Below are 16,847 nucleotides of genomic sequence, written 5' to 3'. Positions count from 1 at the left end.
TGCACCACAGCTAGCCGGGAGGGAGTCCGGGAAAAAGTCTGCAGCTGCCGAAGAGGCAAGAGACTTTTTCTTCCCTGTTTCCTGGTGCGCGAGGAGAGGGGATTCAGAGCGCCGCCTAAACGAACTTCAGAGACGGGCGCGAGCCGCAGCTAACAGCGCGGATCCCATAGCAACAGGGGCGCAGAGGGAAAAACGGAGAGACTCCTGCACAGAGGCTCGGCGCCGAGCAGCGCTCACCAGCCCAAGAGGCTTGTCTGCTCCCCCGCCGGGGCGGGCGGGGCTGGGAGCTGAGGCTCGGGCTTCGGTCGCAGGGAGAGAACTGGGGTTGGCGGCGTGAACACAGCCTGAAGGGGTTAGCGCACCACAGCTGGCTGGGAGGGAGACCGGGAAAAGGTCTGCAGCTGCCGAAGAGGCAAGAGACTTTTTCTTGCCTCTTTGTTTTGCGGCGCGCAAGGAGAGGGGATTCAGAGCGCCGCCTAAACGAACTCCAGAAACTGGCGCGAGCCGCGGCTATCAGCGCGGACCCCGGAGACGGGCGTGAGACGCTGGGGCTGCTGCTGCCGCCTCCAAGAAGCCTGTGTGCGAGCACAGGTCACTCTCCACACCGCCCCTCCCGGGAGCCCGTGCAGCCCGCCACTGCCAGCGTCCCGTGATCCAGGGACAACATCCCCCGGGAGAACGCACTGCCCGCCTCAGGCTGCTGCAACGTCACGCCGGCCTCTGACGCCGCAGGCTCGCCCCGCCTCCTCTGTACCCCTCCCTCCCCGCGGCCTGGGTGAGCCAGAGCCCCCGAAGCAGCTGCTCCTTTAACCCCGTCCTGTCTGGGCGGGGAACAGACGCCCTCAGGCGACCTACACGCAGAGGCGGGTCCAAATCCAAAGCTGAACCCCAGGAGCTGTGCGAACAGAGAAGAGGAGGGGAAATCTGTCCCAGCAGCCTCAGAAGAAGCGGATTAAAACTCCACAAACAACTTGATGTGCCTGCATCTGTTGAATACCTGAATAGACAACGAATCATCCCAAATACAGGAGGTGGACTTTGGGAGCAAGATATATTAATTTTTCCCCTTTTCCTTTTTTTTTTGTGAGTGTATATGTATATGCTTCTGGGGGAGATTTTGTCTGTATAGCTTTGCTTTACAATAGCTTTATTTTACTTCACTATATTATAGCTTCTTTCTTTCTTTTCTTTCTTTCTTTCTTTCTTTCTTTCCTTCCTTCCTTCCTCCTTCCTTCCTTCCTTCCTTCCTTCCTTTCTTTCTTTCTTTCTTTCTTTCTTTCTTTCTTTCTTTCTTTCTATTTTTTCTCCCTTTTACTCTGAGCCGTGTGGACGAAAGGCTCTTGGTGCTTCAGCCAGGCATCAGGGCCGTACCTCGGAGGTGGGAGAGCCAACTTCAGGACACTGGTCCACAAGAGACCTCCCAGCTCCACATAATACCAAACGGCAAAAATCTCTCAGAGATCTCCATCTCAACATCAAGACCCAGCATCACTCAATGACCAGCAAGCTACAGTGCTGAACACCCTATGCCAAACAACTAGCAAGACAGGAACACAGCCTCATCCATTAGCAGAGAGGCTGCCTAAAATCATAATAAGGCCACAGACACCCCAAAATACACCACCAGACGTGGACATGCCCACCAGAAAGACAAGATCCAGCCTCATCCACCAGAGCTCAGTCACTAGTTCCCTCCACCAGGAAGCCTACACAACCCACTGAACCAACCTTAGCCACTGGGGACAGATACCAAAAACAACGGGAACTACAAACCTGCAACCTGTGATAAGGAGACCCCAAACACAGTAAGATAAGCAAAATGAGACGACAGAAAAACACACAGCAGATGAAGGAACAGGGTCAAAACACACTAGACTTAACAAATGAAGAGGAAATAGGTAGTCTACCTGAAAAAGAATTCAGAATAATGATAGTAAGGATGATCCAAAATCTTGGAAATAGAATAGACAAAATGCAAGAAGCATTTAACAAGGACGTAGAAGAACTAAAGAGGAATCAAGCAATGATGAAAAACACAATAAATGAAATTAAAAATACTCTAGATGGGATCAATAGCAGAATAACTGAGGCAGAAGAAAGGATAAGTGACCTGGAAGATAAAATGGTGGAAATAACTACTGCAGAGCAGGATAAAGAAAAAAGAATGAAAAGAACTGAGGACAGTCTCAGAGACCTCTGGGACAGCATTAAACGCACCAATATTCGAATTATAGGGGTCCCAGAAGAAGAAGAGAAAAAGAAAGGGACTGAGAAAATATTTGAAGAGATTATAGTTGAAAACTTCCCTAATATGGGACAGGAAATAGTTAATCAAGTCCTGGAAGCACAGAGAGTCCCATACAGGATAAACCCAAGGAGAAACACGCCAAGACACATATTAATCAAACTGTCAAAAATTAAATATAAGGAAAACATATTAAAGGCAGCAAGGGAAAAAAAACAAATAACACACAAGGGAATCCCCATAAGGTTAACATCTGATCTTTCAGCAGAAACTCTGCAAGCCAGAAGGGAGTGGCAGGATATACTTAAAGTGATGAAGGAGAAGAACCTACAACCAAGATTACTCTACCCAGCAAGGATCTCATTCAAATGTGATGGAGAAATTAAAACCTTTACAGACAAGCAAAAGCTGAGAGAGTTCAGCACTACCAAACCAGCTTTACAACAAATGCTAAAGGAACTTCTCTAGGCAAGAAACACAAGAGAAGGAAAACACCTACAATAACAAACCCAAAACATTTAAGAAAATGGGAATAGGAACATACATATCGATAATTACCTTGAATGTAAATGGATTAAATGCTCCCACCAAAAGACACAGGCTGGCTGAATGGATACAAAAACAAGACCCATACATATGCTGTCTACAAGAGACCCACTTCAGACCTAGAGACACATACAGACTGAAAGTGAGGGGATGGAAAAAGATATTCCATGCAAATGGAAATCAAAAGAAAGCTGGAGTAGCAATTCTCATATCAGACAAAATAGACTTTAAAATAAAGACTATTACAAGAGACAAAGAAGGACACTATATAATGATCAAGGGATCGATCCAAGAGGAAGGTATAACAATTGTAAATATTTATGCACCCAACATAGGAGCACCTCAATACATAAGGCAAGTACTAACAGCCATAAAAGGGGAAATCGACAGCAACACAATCATAGTAGGGGACTTTAACACCCCACTTTCACCAATGGACAGATCATCCAAAATGAAAATAAATAAGGAAACACAAGCTTTAAATGATACATTAAACAAGATGGACTTAATTGATATTTATAGGACATTCCACCCAAAAACAACAGAATACACATTTTTCTCAAGTGCTCATGGAACATTCTCCAGGATAGATCATATCTTGGGTCACAAATCAAACCTTGGTAAATTTAAGAAAATTGAAATCGTATCAAGTATCTTTTCCGACCACAATGCTATGAGACTAGATATCAATTACAGGAAAAGATCTGTAAAAAATACAAACACATGGAGGCTACACAATACATTACTTAATAATGAAGTGATTACTGAAGAAATCAAAGGGGAAATCAAAAAATACCTAGAAATAAATGACAATGGAGATACGACGACCCAAAACCTATGGGACGCAGCAAAAGCAGTGCTAAGAGGGAAGTTTATAGCAATACAAGCCTACCTCAAGAAACAGGAAACATCTCGAATAAACAACCTAACCTTGCACCTAAAGCAATTAGAGAAAGAAGAACAAAAAAACCCCAAAGCCAGCAGAAGGAAAGAAATTATAAAGATCAGGTCAGAAATAAATGAAAAAGAAATGAAGGAAACAATAGCAAAAATCAATGAAACTAAAAGCTGGTTCTTTGAGAAGATAAACAAAATTGATAAACCATTAGCCAGACTCATCAAGAGAAAAAGGGAGAAGACTCAGATCAATAGAATTAGAAATGAAAAAGGAGAAATAACCACTGACACTGCAGAAATACAAAAGATCATGAGAGATTACTACAAGCAACTCTATGCCAATAAAATGGACAACCTGGAAGAAATGGACAGATTCTTAGAAATGCACAAACTGCCGAGACTGAACCAGGAAGAAATAGAAAATATGAACAGACCAATCACAAGCACTGAAATTGAAACTGTGATTAAAAACCTTCCAACAAACAAAAGCCCAGGACCAGATGGCTTCACAGGTGAATTCTATCAAACATTTAGAGAAGAGCTAACACCTATCCTTCTCAAACTCTTCCAAAATATTGCAGAGGGAGGAACACTCCTAAACTCATTCTACGAGGCCACCATCACCCTGATACCAAAACCAGACAAAAATGTCACAAAGAAAGAAAACTACAGGCCAATATCACTGATGAACATAGATGCAAAAATCCTCAACAAAATACTCGCAAACAGAATCCAACAGCACATTAAAAGGATCATACACCATGATCAAGTGGGGTTTATCCCAGGAATGCAAGGATTCTTCAATATACGCAAATCAATCAATGTGATACACCATATTAACAAATTGAAGGAGAAAAACCATATGATCATCTCAATAGATGCAGAGAAAGCTTTCGACAAAATTCAACACCCATTTATGATAAAAGCCCTGCAGAAAGTAGGCATAGAGGGAACTTTCCTCAACATAATAAAGGCCATATATGACAAACCCACAGCCAACATTGTCCTCAATGGTGAAAAACTGAAACCATTTCCACTAAGATCAGGAACAAGACAAGGTTGCCCCCTCTCACCACTATTATTCAACATAGTTTTGGAAGTGTTAGCCACAGCAATCAGAGAAGACAAAGAAATAAAAGGAATCCAAATCGGAAAAGAAGAAGTAAAGATGTCACTATTCGCAGATGACATGATACTATACATAGAGAATCCTAAAGAGGCTACCAGAAAACTCCTAGAGCTAATCAATGAATTTGGTAAAGTAGCAGGATACAAAATTAATGCACAGAAATCGCTTGCATTTCTATACACTAATGACGAAAAATCTGAAAGTGAAATTAAGAAAACACTCCCATTTACCATTGCAACAAAAAGAATAAGATATCTAGGAATAAACCTACCTAAGGAGACAAAAGACCTGTATGCAGAAAATTATAAGACACTGATGAAAGAAATTAAAGATGATACAAATAGATGGAGAGATATACCATGTTCCTGGATTGGAAGAATCAACATTGTGAAAATAACTCTACTACCCAAAGCAATCTACAGATTCAATGCAATCCCTATCAAACTACCACTGGCATTTTTCACAGAACTAGAACAAAAAATTTCACAATTTGTATGGAAACACAAAAGACCCCGAATAGCCAAAGCAATCTTGAGAATGAAAAATGGAGCTGGGGGAATCAGGCTCCCTGACTTCAGACTATACTACAAAGCTTCAGTAGTCAAGACAGTTTGGTACTGGCACAAAAACAGAAATATAGATCAATGGAACAGGATAGAAAGCCCAGAGATAAACCCACACACATATGGTCACCTTATCTTTGATAAAGGAGGCAAGCATATACAGTGGAGAAAAGACAGCCTCTTCAATAAGTGGTGCTGGGAAAATTGGACAGATACATGTAAAAGTATGAAATTAGAACACTCCCTGACACCATGCACAAAAATAAACTCCAAATGGATTAAAGACCTAAGTGTAAGGCCAGACACTATCAAACTCTTAGAGGAAAACATAGGCAGAACACTCTATGACATACATCACAGCAAGATTCTTTTTGACCCAGCTCCCAGAGAAATGGAAATAAGAACACAAATAAACAAATGGGACCTAATGAAACTTAAAAGCTTTTGCACAGCAAAGGAAACCATAAACAAGACCAAAAGACAACCCTTAGAATGGGAGAAAATATTTGCAAATGAAGCAACTGACAAAGGATTAATCTCCAAGATTTACAAGCAGCTCATGCAGCTCAATAACAAAAAAACGAACAACCCAATCCAAAAATGGGCAGAAGACCTAAATAGACATTTCTCCAAAGAAGATATACAGATGGCCTACAGACACATGAAAGAATGCTCAACATCATTAATCATTAGAGAAATGCAAATCAAAACTACAATGAGATATCATCTCACACCGGTCAGAATGGCCATCATCAAAAAATCTAGAAACAATAAATGCTGGAGAGGGTGTGGAGGAAAGGGAACACTCTTGCACTGTTGGTGGGAATGTAAATTGATACAGCCACTATGGAGAACAGTATGGAGGTTCCTTAAAAAACTACAAATAGAACTACCATACGACCCAGCAATCCCACTACTGGGCATATACCCTGAGAAAACCATAGGTCAAAAAGTGTCATGTACCACAATGTTCATTGCAGCTCTATTTACAATAGCCAGGACCTGGAAGCAACCTAAATGTCCATCGACAGACGAATGGATAAAGAAGATGTGGCACATATATACAATGGAATATTACTCAGCCATAAAAAGAAATGAAATGGAGGTATTTGTAATGAGGTGGATGGAGTTAGAGTCTGTCATACAGAGTGAAGTAAGTCAGAAAGAGAAAAACAAATACAGTATGCTAACACATATATACGGAATCTAAGGAAAAAAAAAAAAAAAAAAAAAGGCCATGAAGAACCTAGTGGCAAGACGGGAATAAAGACACAGACCTACTAGAGAATGGACTTGAGGATATGGGGAGGGGGAGAGGTGAGATGTGACAGGGTAAGAGAGTGTCATGGACATATATACACTACCAAATGTAAAATAGATAGCTAGTGGGAAGCAGCCGCATAGCACAGGGAGATCAGCACGGTGCTTTGTGACCACCTAGAGGGGTGGGATGGGGAAGGTGGGAGGGAGGGAGATGCAAGAGGGAAGAGAAATGGGAACATATTGTATATGTATAACTGATTCACTTTGTTATAAAGCAGAAGCTAACACACTATTGTAAGGCAATTATACTTCAATAAAGATGTTAAAAAAAAAAAAAAAAAAAGAAAAAACAATTTTCCTGAGCCTTCCCTGTTTCACTTTCATTTGTTTCCTCCCCTCATCAGACTCGTGTTTCCCTCCTGGCTGAATAGAGATGGGCCCAGATTGATCTTCCCCGGTACTATTTCAACTGAGCCTTTTTTTGTTGTTGTTGTTGTCTTATCTTTACATACACAGCAAAGTGTCTTTCAGTTTCTAGCCATTTCTCTCTCAGTCTCTTTGTTTTATCTATTTTTGGTCTCTCTTCATTGGATTAGAGACACACTGTAACTGTGATACTTGGTGTATTAGTTTTCTATTGCTGCCATAACAGATTACCACCAAGGGATTTTGGAGAATGGGAATGAATGTTGACAAGGTGGATCATTCCAGGAAGGATTCCATCCAGCTAGAAACTGTACCTCTGATCCATTGTACCAGAAGAAAATTGATTTTGTCTCATTCCCCACTCTTAGGAGGAAAGTATCTACCAGTAAAACCAGATGTGGATACACAGGAATCAGATTAGCATAAACCAGAGGAAAAGCTTTCCTGGTCTTGTTGCTTTCCTGGCCATCATGGGATGTGCATTAATGTAAAACAGTCAGCATTTCTGACACAGCAGTGGTCCATTGGTTTTGGCTATAACAAAATTACAGCACCCATAAAAACAAATGCGGAAAACTATTCAAATGCAACTGCAATTACAGAGAAGACTATTGAATTACACATATGCAAAAGAGGAAATCTAACATAGGAACCATGACCCCATAGGTGTCACACCCATTGCTGAAAGTATATAAATGCCATAGTGCAGGAGTGACATTCAAACTTAGAATCTTCTCACAGTAACTCAGCTGAACTCACATCTCCTGTCAACATGTCCTATAATTGCCGCTCTGGAAATTTCTCCTCCCGCTCCCTTGGGGGCCACTTGTGCTACCCAGGCTCCTTCTACCCCAGCAACCTGGTCTACAGCACTGACCTCTGCTCTCCCAGCATCTGCCAGCTGCATTCCTCTCTCTACAGTCAGGAGACATGTTATGAGCCCATCAGGTGCCAGACATACCTTGTGGTGACCAGTCCCTTCCAGACATCCTGCTACCGCCCCAGGACCTCCAGTCTCTGCAGTCCCGCTGGACAACTTATGCTGGGTGTCTGGGCTTTAGGTCCAGCAGCTGCAGTTCCCTGAGCTCTGGATCCAGAAGCTGCTACTCACTGGGCTGTGGATTCCGTGCTCTCAAACCCCCGGGGTTATGGAGTCTGTGGCTTCCCTTCCCTGGGCTGTGGATCCGGATTCTGCCGTCCAACCTACTTTGCCTCCAGTAGCTGCCAATCATCGTGCTACAGAGCAACATGTGGATTCTGTTTCTATCGTTCAACTTGTTGAGGGTCTAGATCCTTTCGAGTATTGAGATCAAAGTCTTTACTCAGTACAGCCATCATTTTCATTCTCACAATTTACCACTGTTCTTTTATTCTTAAATCATCAGTTTCTTGCATCATCAACTTTTGAGAGACTCTGAATTTAATGAATATCCCAATATGAAGTCCTAATATCTGTGCTATTGATAGAAAATATGCTATTGGATTTTCATGGAAGAGCAATTGAAAATGAAAATCTTAATCTGATAAATTTATGTCGTCATCTAGCACCAAAATATATTGTTCGTCTTATTATTATTTGCCTATAGTTTATTTAGGATTTGGGAATTTTAAATAAAGATCACTATGACTCTGAAACTGGGTTTGGGAACACACATTTTGATAGATTTGAGCAAATTTCTTTTGTCAGTGCATGCATTCCCTACTGGGAGTATTTATTTCCTGGAGGTCCATATTTTGTATGTCTCAATATCAGTGACACTTGCCTGAGAATGGAGGCATGGATTTCTGCTGATAAAGGAAAACAGAGGGATTGGCACATAACTAGAAATGCAGACAACAAGAATACAATATAATTTTTAAGATAAGGTTACACGTAGACCAAAAACATACCTGAAAGTCTAGTATCTGAGTGTGGATCTTCAGCTAAGAGAAAAGATGAGCCTTAAACAACTGCTAAGATGGATGTTTTGCTCCCTGTTGGATGGCATAAGAAGTGCCATGATCCTTCCTTGAGCCTGGTCTCTGAGCATGATCCATTCCTGAGCCGTCCCTATGAACATATGTAAAGAGATTCACAATGACCTTAAGTGGGGAGTAACTGGGTTAAGGAGGTTGGGAAAACCTCCTGATGCTTCTCCAAGGTTCAAACTGCATCAACTAAGAGCAACACACCTGAGCAATGCTGAACAAACATTTGTATCCATTAGTCTTAGCCTGAACCCCTCTCTCCCCGAAAGCAGAGCTGAAGTCAAAACCTTGGGTGCAGACAGTGTATTTGCCACGAGACCCCAGGGAGCTAGTTTGGGAGACCATGGAAGGTGAAAGAATCAAAGACGAAAATTTCACAAAGGGACATATTTTTTGGTTGACTTTATGGTGGGCAATGGGGACTCAATCGTTCAGGGCCTTTTTAGGAATGTATAGAATGACTTTTGGAATTGTCCACCCCAGGATCTGATCAACAGGGGGAAGCATTTATGCATCAGCTTCCGTCTTCTATTGCTAGAATGTTGTCCCTGATGTTGGTTACTTTCCTGGAACCTCATTACCTGTGCAAAGAAGATTCATAGTGTGTTCCTTTTGTTTTCCTGGCTGTGCCCTCTGAGAAGGCCAGGTAGAGAGTGAAAGAAAAGTTGCCTATGCATGAAGGGAGAGACTGTGCAAAGAGGGTTGAAAACTGCATGAAATTGTTCACCATAGCTGTGCCTGGGATCATAGGTGAGAAAATGAGGATATAACGGAGAATACAAGGGTACCAGATACACCACTTGCATTTAATGCTCAAACATCCTTGTGAGAAAGACAGACATTGTGTCATATAGACCTTTCTAGACATGAAGGAATGAAAAGTCAAAAAGTATTAGAATCTTGCCCAAGGTTATACATCAAAGATCTAGTAGAATCTGATCTCTTGAATTACTCTTTTCTTGTTCTTTCCTGAAGTTTTTTAAAACTCCTTTTTTAACCAAGATCCGTGAGTATTTCTCTACAGAGATTGCTTTATCTGAATAGACTTCAGCTCCTATTGGATTTAGTTTCATTAGCCTCATGAGCAGTATTCATAATAAAGAGAAAAATAAAAATAAATGCAGCATTTAGGAGAAGGAAGCTAAAGAAAGATGAGCTAATTTCTCTTGAAAACATTTGCATTAACCATAATATTTAATAATAGTCCAAGAGAAATACTTGATTACCCCTCAGGAAGATATTGCTAGAAATCTTGAGTGCTATGACAAATCCTATATTAATTATCATTATTAATGTCACATTATAATGTTCCCTTTCTCAATAACTAATGCTATGAACAAGAATAGTAAAACAAAACAAAATGAAACCCTCCCTTTCACAGCCACACATACACAATTTCAATACCAGCAACCAAAAAATTGAAGATAATGGGCTTATTGTTAAAAATTAAAAAGAAATAAGAGATAAAGATGATTCTTATATAACTTGGCAGATTTCTTATCTTCCCTCGAAATTCCCCCAACACAAACATTGTCACTCCTAGAAGATTTTCTCTGAAAATTAAAAAAAAAAAAAAAAGTAAAATTACCAAACTGTGACATCTCACTAATCTGTAAACTGCATTCCCATTTTGGTGAGTCAGATTGAAGGAGCAAGGAGTCAATCAGGATAAAATCATGGGAAAGTTCCTGCAGAGAGAAAAGTAGTATAATTGGATGCAAAAGTAACATAGAATGTGGAAGAAAGATTGAGAATCAGGCATTGAAGAATGTATAGCCCAAGCAAGAGACAAAAATAATTTCCCTACGTGTGTGCTTTGTTATGTAAAATAACATACTAATGACATAAAAATCAACAACACAAAGGCATGAGGAAAACAATAATACAACAGAGGTGGAAGAGGTGATTGATGAGGTAGGGAAAAACATGCCAAAATAACCTACTCTGGGTATATACAAAAATGTTTTAAAATTACAATTTCTACTCTGAGTAGCAGAATATTACAGCATGTTTGGATTCAATTATGGATTATATGTTTACAGCAATTGCAACTGTATTTTTTTCTCCATAGAAATCTTACTTTATTGTTTTTACCATGATGTTGTCCTTCACCAAAATTTGTATTTTTATTGTTACTGAGACAACCAAAAATTTTATCTTTGATGTTGAACTTTTTAAATGATTTTATATTAGCATTGCCAAATAGAGTATTATGAACTTTCAATAGCTTTACATGGATTCTTTGGACTGCATGAAGAAATCAAACCACTATTGGAATTAATTCATTTTTGATTTGAAGCATGTAACAATACTGACATAATACTGGCTTCATTAATCCTTAATGAAGTTTTTCTTTTGCTAATGGAGGAGCATATCATCAGCTACTGCTTCATTTGTTGTTTTGTTTTGTTGTTGTTGTTGTTGGATGTTTTTGTTTGTTTTTACTTGCACAAGAAAACTTAGGATTTAACATGAGTGAAAATGATTTGGAATAGTTATGTGACCTAAATGAAATGTATGCATCAGAGTGATATATTAACACAGCTTTTGCAACTGCTAGTGATTAATCATCTTTGGAAGTAATCGTCTTAAAATTTTTATCTTTTGAAATAGATACTGATGCTTCTTCAGCAAAATTGTCTCTTTTATTTTTCATGTGGTAAGTGATATTTCTGAACCCAGTGGTGGAGAGTAAATATTATTGAATTACTGTACAAGTCATATATTCACCATCAATTTGCTTTAGTAATAGAAATTAAGTATTCACATTTTTAAATTAAATATGAACTTTTAGTTTTTACTCTTTGCTCCTAAAAAGATATTTTTTTTGCAAAGTTTAAAGAAGAAAGATGTTCCCAAACAATAAAATGAATAGTTGTAGATTTAAACAATACGACATGTGGCCAAGCCACTGTAGCAAGAACATTTAGATTAATATTTATATGCTGTGTGCCACCCTCAATTTAGGCCCATATTTTATGTACACCTAATCAGTAATTCTAAATTCCCCACTATCTCCACCTACTGATAGTTTGGGGTATATTATTGCATCTTGCAGGCTGTGGAAAGAGCCATAGTAGTACTGGCTAGGTTAGAATGACAAATGACCCTTCACCAAGATTTGAACATGTGAGCTGTCCTACCGCTTGTATCTGAGTGTAATTTGTTTTCCATGATCCCTCTGCAATAAAAGGAGTAGTTCCATTTTGTTCAGGTAGGATGACCAAGGAAAGGATAGGATATGGCTTGTCTTCTTTCAGATTTAACACTGGTTAAAGTGAAAACTCTGTACACTATACATGTATGTCATACACCACTAGATGAAACCATAGCAAAAGCAAAGTAGTTTCCTAAACTGATCATCACTTATGTTAACTCAATTATTCATTATAAATAAAAAGTGAAAACTCTAAGACAATTACCAAATGGGACTGGATGCTGAGACAAATGGAAAAAACCAAGACATATGGTTACTCTGTGGGTGAGAATCTAGGTCATCTGTATCTTTCAGTAATGTTGTCCTTGACATAATGGATAAAAGTTTGGAGCATAACTGCTGATTCAGGAGTGATCAGCTGCTTAAATATTTAGTTGAATCTTGTAACAAGAGAATATTTGCATTGTTTTTGAGTTTCATTTTCTTTTTGTTTTTTTTTTTTTCCAAACAAATGTTATCAACAGAACTAAAAACATAGTAGCAATTGGGACTCCATCATACTTGTATAACGGATTGTATGGAAAATGTTGGGCTTACTTGCTAATAAGTACTGGAATGTGTTAGATGTTTCATTTATAAATCAATTAGAAATTTCATTTGATTTCTTATATGCCTGTAAAGCTGGGAGAACTGGAATTCTCAACAAATCTAACTCACTAAAATCTAAGTTCTTACTGAATATCTCCATTTCAATTTCTCAAATATTTTAGAATGTATTTATGATTAATTTTCCTTCCAGAATTATATGATGTAGTCAATTTAATATACCTTACAACTTGTAACTATTTTATTTAAAAATATTCAAATTTCTAACCCACGACAAAACCAAAGGTCACAGTTATTTGTTTGTAGTCTTAAAAATGTATTTTCAGGTTTTATCATATGAAGGTATTAACAGATGGAGTAAACAAAAGATGAAATAATTTCTTCCAAACCTAAAGGACACTGGACAGTTTTACATTTTAAAGTAAAGATTTTTAAAGTGATGAATACAAGATACAGAAATATCCAGCCAGATATTTAGAAGTAGTTTTGAAGACACAAAGTAAACAAATAATGTTAAAGCCAATATGTGGATGTCATATACCATATTTTTATTTAAAATTACAACATTTTTTTCTACTAGTAATATTTGAAATAGACTCATTAGGAGAAATAAATAGGAAATAAATGTGCTTCAATATTTTTGGCATGTTTCTTCAATGAATACATTTACAGTTACTGGTATTCAAATTATCCCTAATCCATAGTATGTAACAGTAGAAGTCAAATTTATAAGCTAAATGTAGGAAAAAAGGTCAATAAATAGTATAGATATTGATATAGCAGGTATTGCATTAAATTTCTAGATGTAGTAGGTACTATGTTCAGGCATAATATTAGTAGAAGCCAGGTCCACAGGTTGGTTGGAAAGAAAGAGACTGGCAACTCCTAGAAGAGAGGTATGTCAGAAGGTAAGAGCTGGATCTACAACTTAGGGATGAGAAAGCATTGGGGCCACAACCCACTGATTGGAAACCACTGGATCCAAAGCCCAGAGAACGGAAGCCACAATCAAAAGATTGAAAGTTACTTGGAGCCAAAGCCCAGAGGCCCAGAGAACAGAGTAAGTCGTCTGTCAGGGAATGAAGAATGTGGAGGTCCTCCGGTGGTAGCAGGACATCTGGCAGGGACCGGACACCACATGGAATGTCTGGCACCTGATGGGATCACAGCAAGTCTCCTGACAGCCAGTGTAGAGAGAGGATCCCAGATGGCAGGAGCTGGGAGAGCAGTGGTCAGTGCTGTAGACCAGGTTGCTGGGGTAAGAAGAGCCATAGGAGGAGCCTGAGTAGCGCAGGTGGTCCCCAAGGGAGCGGGAGGAGAAGTTTCCAGAGCAGCGGTAGTAGGACATGTTGATAGGACATGTAACTTACAATGGGAATACTGTAAGTTTGAATGTCACTTTTTCGACAGGAGCATTTATATAACCTTATCATTGACTGTGTCATCCACATGTTTTATAAAAACAAGTCACCTTCCTCTTTTTAATTGAATTGGAAAGATCAGCATAGTTATACATATGTAGTATTTGTGGTTTTACAACTGGAAAGTGCAGTCATGTTTGTGCCTTGGAATTCAGGTAATAGTATTGAATTTTCAAAGCTCTTAGTCATCCTTCTCTACCAAAGGTCACTGAGCAGATCACTCAGAAAACTTTAGATGTAGTGTCTGGGCTGAGGGAAGCTGGCTTAATTAAAAATAATTGATACCCCTTTCACAGTCTGTCTCAAAATCGTTGCCATCTGGATAGCAAAGTTGCTAACTGATCTACTCAAAGTCATTTTTTTAAAAACAAAAACATACATTGATTGTTACCAGGAAGTGGAAAGTTTACCTAATGGACAGTGCCATCAAGAAGCAGCAATGGTAACATGCAGATGTATGAAGATTTTTGTTTTTTTAATCGGATCTCGATTTTAATGGCTTTAGTGAAATATTAACTGAGAGACCCCCTTATTTCTGATGTCCCTGCTTAAAATTGCATGCAAACTAATGAGTCAGTCTTAGCTTTTCTGTCTTCTGTGTGTGTCTTTACTGTAGAATTAGTTAGATATTAAATATAAATATAAATTTCTTTATATTATTTTGGAATGTTAGAGGTTATTTCTCTAAGATGCTGGAAAAAAAAAAAAACATTAAAAATGTGGCAAAAATGCCTAGTATTTCTCTCTCATCAGAGGCGATGTTTACCACTAAAAGGATTCCCCAGAATCTGAAAAATGCCCCTGTTCTATAGAAAGTTTATAATTTAATTGCCTTGAACTTTTGGAGCAAAGAAGTCATCTTAAAGAGATTCTTCCTTTGCCTCAGGAAGCGACATATATCACTTTGACTTAAATTATTTTCAGGTGTTTCTGACAAGTATTATAAAATTTCTAAAATAATGGTCATTTTTTTGTTGTTGTTTTTCTATGACTTGTGTTCCACCTCTGTGTAGTAGGCTAATGTAGATTGACAACTCTGAAGAAGAGGAGAGATTAAGAAGGTTTATCTTTCTGTGGCTTCTGTGCTGTTTAATTTGTTCATTTCATAGAAAAACATTTCCCTTCTACTTTTGAACAAAAGTGCTTGGGTACACAAACCTCCATTTTGTTGAGAAAAGGATGCTCAAAATTACTTAATAGCTGATCTCATAGAATATTCTTCCACAGAAATAGCTTATATAAGAGTGGATGACATTGAAGCAAGCAAATTCAATTTAGCTGAGTTAAATATTTATATGGATGTTCTGATGTTCAATAATTTATTAACAAATAAAACAGGAAGGTTTGGAATCTACTAGAATGTTTTTTTCTATTCATAATTAAGAAGCCTAATAAATAAGAATTGTTTATTACAGAAATGGAGCACGTATTATGTTACCTAGCATATGCAACATGATTGAAGACCAATTTGTCTACTCAAAACGTTCAGACTCATAAAATCTACAGTTTGGAAGGGAGTTTTGCAATTACCTTCAGTACTCTACCATGTTGGAATCCCATTTACAATACCTTTTTAGGTGGATATCTAATAAGTGCCCCCAAGATGGAAATCTCAATTACCTGCAAAAGTACCTTGTTTTAGATTTTTAGCTGAATCTTTCCTCAAAACTTCCACTTAGTAATTTCAAGTCTTCATAGAATGAGTCACAGGTCATTTCCATTGGACAATACATCAGTTTTTGAAGATAGATGTCTTAAGAGATTTGCCTTTACCCGCAGGTTATCTTAAGCCATCCCCTGTATCAGGCACTACTCTATTTATAGTTAACGATGATGAACTTTATGGGAGAGTCTAGAAAAAAACTCATACTAGTTCTCTAGGCAGAATATTTATACATCATTTGATATATTTACCACATCAGAGGTCCCAAAACGATTCATTCTCTTTTTAACATTTTCATACATTTTGATACCCTCCACTCTCAGTTCAATTTATAAAGATCATTTGTAACTATGAATTTTTCTAACTTGATCTTTCTTTGAAGTTTACCTGGGGTAGACACTTTGCTAATTTCTTGATTTTACTTACCTTCTGTAATAAAAATCCTACTCCATGAGTGAAAACTAAGGGAATAAAAGCCCATTTTTAATGTATACTGCTTATCATTTACTTCTCAGTAACATAAACACCACCAAAAATTACTTAAACTTTATAGGGATAGAGATTTTTTTGAGAATTAAATTTATTGATGAGTTCTTTCAAGAAGCAAGTCAACTTCAGAACAAAAATTTCTTAAGTATTTTTATAATGTAATCTTCAAAGCACTCCTGCAAATACTGAACCCTTATTTTTAAATCAAAAACTCATGCACACAAGAGCAGCTTGGGTACCTGTGCTATAAGAAAACTAGAATGTAAATGTGTTAAACATGCATTTAATGTTTGTACCAATTGAGGATTGTAAGTGGGTTATTTCTTCTATAAGGTACACAAGATTTGGGACATGGAGCAGATATTGAGGGTTTCTTTTTCTCAATTTGGTTGCTAAACTTTGAACTAAATAAATGTCCCATCGAGACTACAAAGTATTTTTTAGAGCCTTAAACACAACAAAATTCTCACTGTG

General features: G+C 38.3%; 2 pseudogenes across 2 annotated transcripts in view; one reads left to right on the top strand and one right to left on the bottom strand.

Moving 5' to 3' along the window:
- LOC309629012 overlaps positions 1-12,933 on the top strand; it is a 35,624-nt pseudogene extending 22,691 nt beyond the window's left edge. The window contains exon 2 of the transcript in view: positions 7,792-12,933. The product of the transcript in view is annotated as an uncharacterized misc_RNA (transcript). The remainder of the gene's footprint in view (positions 1-7,791) is intronic.
- Positions 12,934-13,065: 132 nt separating this feature from the next.
- On the bottom strand, positions 13,066-14,154 carry LOC309628704 (keratin-associated protein 13-1-like; annotated as a pseudogene). The gene has a single exon. The product of its transcript is annotated as a keratin-associated protein 13-1-like (transcript).
- Positions 14,155-16,847: the final 2,693 nt, after the last annotated feature.

The sequence above is a fragment of the Balaenoptera borealis genome (assembly GCF_965194805.1).
Source record: "Balaenoptera borealis genome assembly, chromosome: 5".
Lineage (NCBI taxonomy): Eukaryota > Metazoa > Chordata > Mammalia > Artiodactyla > Balaenopteridae > Balaenoptera > Balaenoptera borealis.
The sequence above is the reverse complement of the archived record's forward strand: the minus strand, read 5'-3'. Positions and strand labels throughout refer to the sequence as shown.